Genomic DNA, 6,000 nt, shown 5'->3' on the forward strand with positions numbered 1-6,000 from the left:
ATAAGAGAGTGTATGGAGTTGGTGTATATACTCCAAAAAAGAGTAGAAAAAGGAATTCTATTTTTTTATGACAGATTATATTCAGAGCAATTTTGTTTTTACCATTTGGGTGCCTAGATAATATTTAGATTTTTTCGATTCGTGTAAAATTAGAATTTCTGTATTTTGCATGAGAGAGCATACTAATTTGGTGTATATACTCCAAAACAGAGTAGAATAAGGCATTGTATATTTTTTCAAACAGACTATATTCAGAGCTATTTTCTTTTAACTTTGAAGCGCCTAGATATTATTTAGATTTTTCTCGATTCACCTAAAATTAGAATTTCGTTATTTTACATGAGAGAGCATATGGAGTTTGTGTATGTACACCAAAACAGTGTAGAAGAGGGCATTGTATATTTTATCTGACAGATTATATTCAGAGCAATTTTGTTTTGGATATTGGATTGCCTAGATAATATTTAGGTTATTTTCGATTTGCTTAAATATAGAATTTCTGTATTTTAAATGAGAGAGCATATGCAGCTGGTGTATATACTCCAAAAAAGAGGAGAATAGGGCATTGTATATTATTTCTGACAGATTATATTCAGAGCAATTTTGTTTTTAACATTGGAGTGCCTAAATAATATTTACATATTTTCGATTCAGGTAAAATTAGAATTTCTGTATTTTACATTAAAGAGCATACTGAGTTGGTGTATATTCTCCAAAACACAGTAGAATAAGGCATTTTATATTTTCTCTAACAGACTATATGCAGAGCCATTTTCTTTTAACTTTGAAGCGCCTAGATATTATTTACATATTTTTGGTTTCGTGTAAAATTAGAATTTCGGTAGTTTACATGGGAGAGCATATTGAGTTGGTGTATATACTCCAAAACAGAGTAGAAAAGGGCATTGTATATTTATTCTAACAGACTATATTCAGAGCCATTTTCCTTTAACTTTGGGGCACCTAGATATTATTTAGATTTTTTTTGATTCGCGTAAAATTAGAATTTCGGTATTTTACATGAGAGTGCATACTGAGTTGGTGTATATACTCCAAAACAGAGTAGAATAAGGGATTGTATATTTTTTATAACAGACGATATTCAGTGCCATTTTTCATTAACGTTAGGGCGCCTAGATATTATTTAGATTGTTTTCGATTCGCTTAAATATAGAATTTCCGTATTTTACATGAGAGAGCATATGGAGTTGGTGTATGTACTCCAAAACAGAGTAGAATAGGGCATTGTATAATTTTTTTGAAAGATTATATTCAGAGAAATTTTGTTTTTAATATTAAGGTGCCTAGATAATATTTAGATTTTTTTCGATTCGCTGAAATATAGAATTTCTGTATTATACATGAGAGAGCTTACTGAGTTGGTGTATATATTCCAAAAGAGAGTAGAATAAGAAATTGTATATTTTTTCTGACAGATTATATTCAGAGCAATTCTGTTTTTAACATTGGTGTGCCTAGATAATATTTAGATTTTTTCGATTTGGGTAAAATTAGAATTTCTGTATTTTCTTTTAACTTTAGGGCGCCGAGATATTATTTAGATTTTTCTCGATTCGCGTAAAATCAGAATTTCGGTATTTTACATGAGAGAGCATATGGAGTTGGTGTATATACTCCAAAACAGGGTAGAAAAGGGCATTTTATATTTTTTCTGACAGATTGTATTCAGAGCAATTTTGCTTTTAACATCGGGGTGCCTAGATAATATTTAGATTTTATTCGATTCGCTTAAATATATAATTTCTGTATTTTACATAAGAGAGTGTATGGAGTTGGTGTATATACTCCAAAACAGAGTAGAATAGAAAATTGCATATCTTTTCTGACAGATTATATTCAGAACAATTTTGTTTTTAACATTCGGTTGCCTAGATAATAGTTAGATTTTTTTCGATTCACGTATAATTAGAATTTCGGTATTTATATGAGAGACCATACTGAGTTGGTGTATATACTCAAAAACAGAGTAGAATAAGGCATTGTATATTTTTTCTAACAGACTATATGCAGAGCCATTTTCTTTTAAGTTTGGGGCGCCTATATATTATTTACATTTTTTTCGATTCGCGTAGTTAGAATTTCGTTATTTTACATGAGAGAGCAAAGTGAATTGGTGTATATAATCAAAACGGAGTAGAATGAGGCATTGTATAGGTTTTCTAACAGAATATATTCAGAGCCATTTTCTTTTAACTTTGGGGCGCCTAAATATTATTTAGATTATTTTCAATTCACGTAAAATTAGAATTTTGTTATTTTCCATGAGCGAGCATATTGAGTTGGTGTATATACTACAAAACAGAGTAGAAAAGGGCATTGTATATTTTTTATGACAGATTATATTCAGAGCAATTTTGCTTTTAACATTGGGGTGCCTGAACAATATTTAGATTTTTATCGATTCACGTAAATTTAGAATTTCTGTATTTTACATGAGAGAACAAACTGAGTTGGTGTATATACTCCAAAACAGAGTAGAACAAGGCACTGTATATTATCTGTAACGGACTATATTCAGAGCCATTTTCTTTTAACTTTGGGGCACCTAGATATTATTTAGATTTTTTTCGATTCACGTAAAATTAGAATTTCGGTATTTTACATGAGAGAGCATACTGAGTTGGTGTATATACTCCAAAACAGAGTAGAATGAGGCATTGTTTATTTTTTCTAACAGACTATATTCAGAGCCATTTTCCTTTAACTTTGGGGCGCCTAGATATTATTTAGATTTTTTTCGATTCACGTAAAATTAGAATTTCAGTATTTTACATGATAGAGCATATTGAGGTGGTGTATATACTACAAAACATAGTAGAATAGGGTATTGTATATTTTCTCTGACATATTATATTCAGAGCAATTTAGCTTTTAACATTGGGGTGCCTAGATTATATTTAGATATTTTTCGGTTCGCTTAAATATAGAATTTCTGAATTTTACATGAGAGAGCATATGGAGTTGGTGTATATACTCCAAAACAGAGTAGAATAGGGCATTGTATATTTTTTCTGACAGATTATATTCAGAGCAATTTTGTTTTTAACATTGGGGTACCTAGATAATATTTAGATTTTTTTCGATTCCCGTAAAATTTGAATTTCGGTATTTTACATTACAGAGAATAATGAATTGTTTTATATACTCCAAAACAGAGAAGAATAAGGCATTGCATATTTTTTCTAACACACTATATTCATACCCATTTTCTTTTAACTTTGGGGCACCCAGATATTATTTATATTCTATTCGATACATGTAAAATTAGAATTTCGGTATTTTACATGAGAGAACGTATTGAGTTGGTGTATGTACTACAAAACAGAGTTGAATAGGGCATTGTATATTATTTCTGACAGATTATATTCAGAGCAATTTTCTTTTTAACATTGAGGCGCCTAGATAATATTTAGATTTTTTTCAATTCTCGTAAAATTAAAATTTCGGTGTTTTACATTAGAGAGCAAACTGAGTTGGTGTATATACTCCAAAAAAGAGTAGAATAGGGCATTGTATATTTGTTCTGAAATATTATATTCAGAGCCATTTCGATTTTAACATTAGGGTGCCTAGATAATATTTAGAATTTTTTGATTCGGGTAAAATTAGAATTTCTGTATTTTATATGAGAGAGCATACTGAGTTGGTGTATATACTCCAAAATAGAGTAGAATAAAGCATTGTATTTTTTTTTCTAACAGACCATATTCAGAGCCATTTTCTTTTAACTTTGAGGTGCCTAGATACTATTTAGATTTTTTTGGATTCGCTTAAATATAGAATTTCTGTATTTTACATGTGAGAGCAAATGGAGTTTGTCTATATACTCCAAAACAGAGTAGAATAAGGCATTGTATATTTTTTCTGACAGATTATATTCAGAGTAATTTCGTTTTTAACATTGGGATGCGTAGATAATATTTTGAGTTTTTTCCATTCGCTTAAATATAGAATTTCTGTATTTTACATGAGAGAGCATATGGAGTTGGTGTATATACTCCAAAACAAAGTAGAATAGGGTATTGTATATTTTTTCTGACAGATTGTATTCAGAGCAATTTTGCTTTAAACATTGGGGTGCCTAGATAATATTTAGATTTTTTCGATTGGGGTAAAATTAGAATTTCTGTGTTTTACATGAGAGAGCATTCTGAGTTGGTGTATATACTCCAAAACAGAGTAGAATAAGGCATTTTATATTTTTTCTAACAGACTATATTCAGAGCCATTGTCTTTTAACTTTGGGGCACATAGATATTATTTAGATTTTCTTCGATTCACGTAAAATTAGAATTGCGGTGTTTTACATGATAGAGCATATTGAGTTGGTGTATATACTACAAAACAGAGTGGAATAGAACATTGTATATTTTTTCAGACAGATTATATTCAGAGCAAATTTGCTTTTAACATTGGGGTTTCTGGATAATATTTAGATAATTTTCGATTCGCTTAAATATAGAATTACTGTATTTTAAATGAGAGAGCATATGGAGTTTGTGTATATACTCCAAAAAAGAGTAGAATAGGGCATTGTATTTTTTTCTGACAGATTGTATTCAGAGCAATTTTGTTTCTAACATTGGAGTGCCTAGATAATATTTAGATTTTTTTTGATTCACGTAAAATTATAATTTTGATATTTTACATTAGAGACAACACTGAGTTTGTTTATAAACTCCAAAACAGAGTAGAATAAGGCATTGTATATTTTTTCTAACACACTATATTCAGACCCATTTTCTTTTAACTTTGGGCACTTAGATATTATTTATATTCTTTTTGATTTGTGTATAATTAGAATTTCGGTATAACACATGAGAGAACATATTGAGTTTGTGTATATACTACAAAACAGAGTAGAATAGGGCATTGCATATTTTTTCTGACAGATTTTATTCAGAGCAATTTTGGTTTTAACATTGGGGTTCCTAGATAATATTTAGATTTTTTTTGATTCGCTTAAATATAGAATATCTGTATTTTACATGAGAGAGCATATGGAGTTGGTGTATATACTCCAAAGCAGAGTAGAATATGGTATTGTATATTTTTTCTGACAGATTAAATTCAGAGCAATTTTGTTTTTATCATTGGGGTGCCTAGATAATATTTAGATTTTTTCGATTCGGGTAACATTAGAATTTCTGTATTTTACATGAGAGAGCATACTGAGTTGGTGTATATACTCCAAAACAGAGTAGAATAAGGCATTGTATATTTTTTCTAACAGACTATATTCAGATCCATTTTCTTTTAAATTTGGGGCATCTAGATATTATTTAGATTTTTTTCGATTCGCGTAAAATTAGAATTTCGGTATTTTACATGAGAGAGCATACTGAGTTGGTGTATGTACTCCAAAAAAGAGTAGAATAAGGCATTGCATATTTTTTCTAACAGACTATATTAAAAACCATTTTCTTTTTACTTTGGGGCACCTAGATATTATTTAGATTTTTTCGATTCGCATAAATTTCGAATTTCGGTATTTTACATGAGAGAGCATATGGAGTTGGTGTATATACTCCAAAACAGAGTAGAATAAGGCATTGTATATTTTTTCTGACAGATTATATTCAGAGAAATTTTGCTTTTAACATTGGGGTGCCTAGATAATATTTAGATTTTTTTCGATTCACGTATAATTAGAATTTCTGTATTTTACAGGAGAGAGCGTACTGTGTTGGTGTATATACTCCAAAACAGAGTAGAATAAGGCATTGTATATTTTTTCTAACAGACTATATTCAGAGCCATTTTCTTTTAACTTTCGGGCACCAAGATATTATTTAGATTTTTTTCTATTCGCATAAAATTAGAATTTCGGTATACAAGAGAGCATATGGAGTTGGTGTATATACTCCAAAACAAAGTAGAATAGGGCATTGTAAATTTTTTCTGACAGATTATATTCAGAGCAATTTTGTTTTTAACATTGGGGTTTCTAGATAATATTTAGATTTTTTTCGATTCACT

Source organism: Callithrix jacchus, chromosome 11, assembly GCF_049354715.1.
Source record: "Callithrix jacchus isolate 240 chromosome 11, calJac240_pri, whole genome shotgun sequence".
Lineage (NCBI taxonomy): Eukaryota > Metazoa > Chordata > Mammalia > Primates > Cebidae > Callithrix > Callithrix jacchus.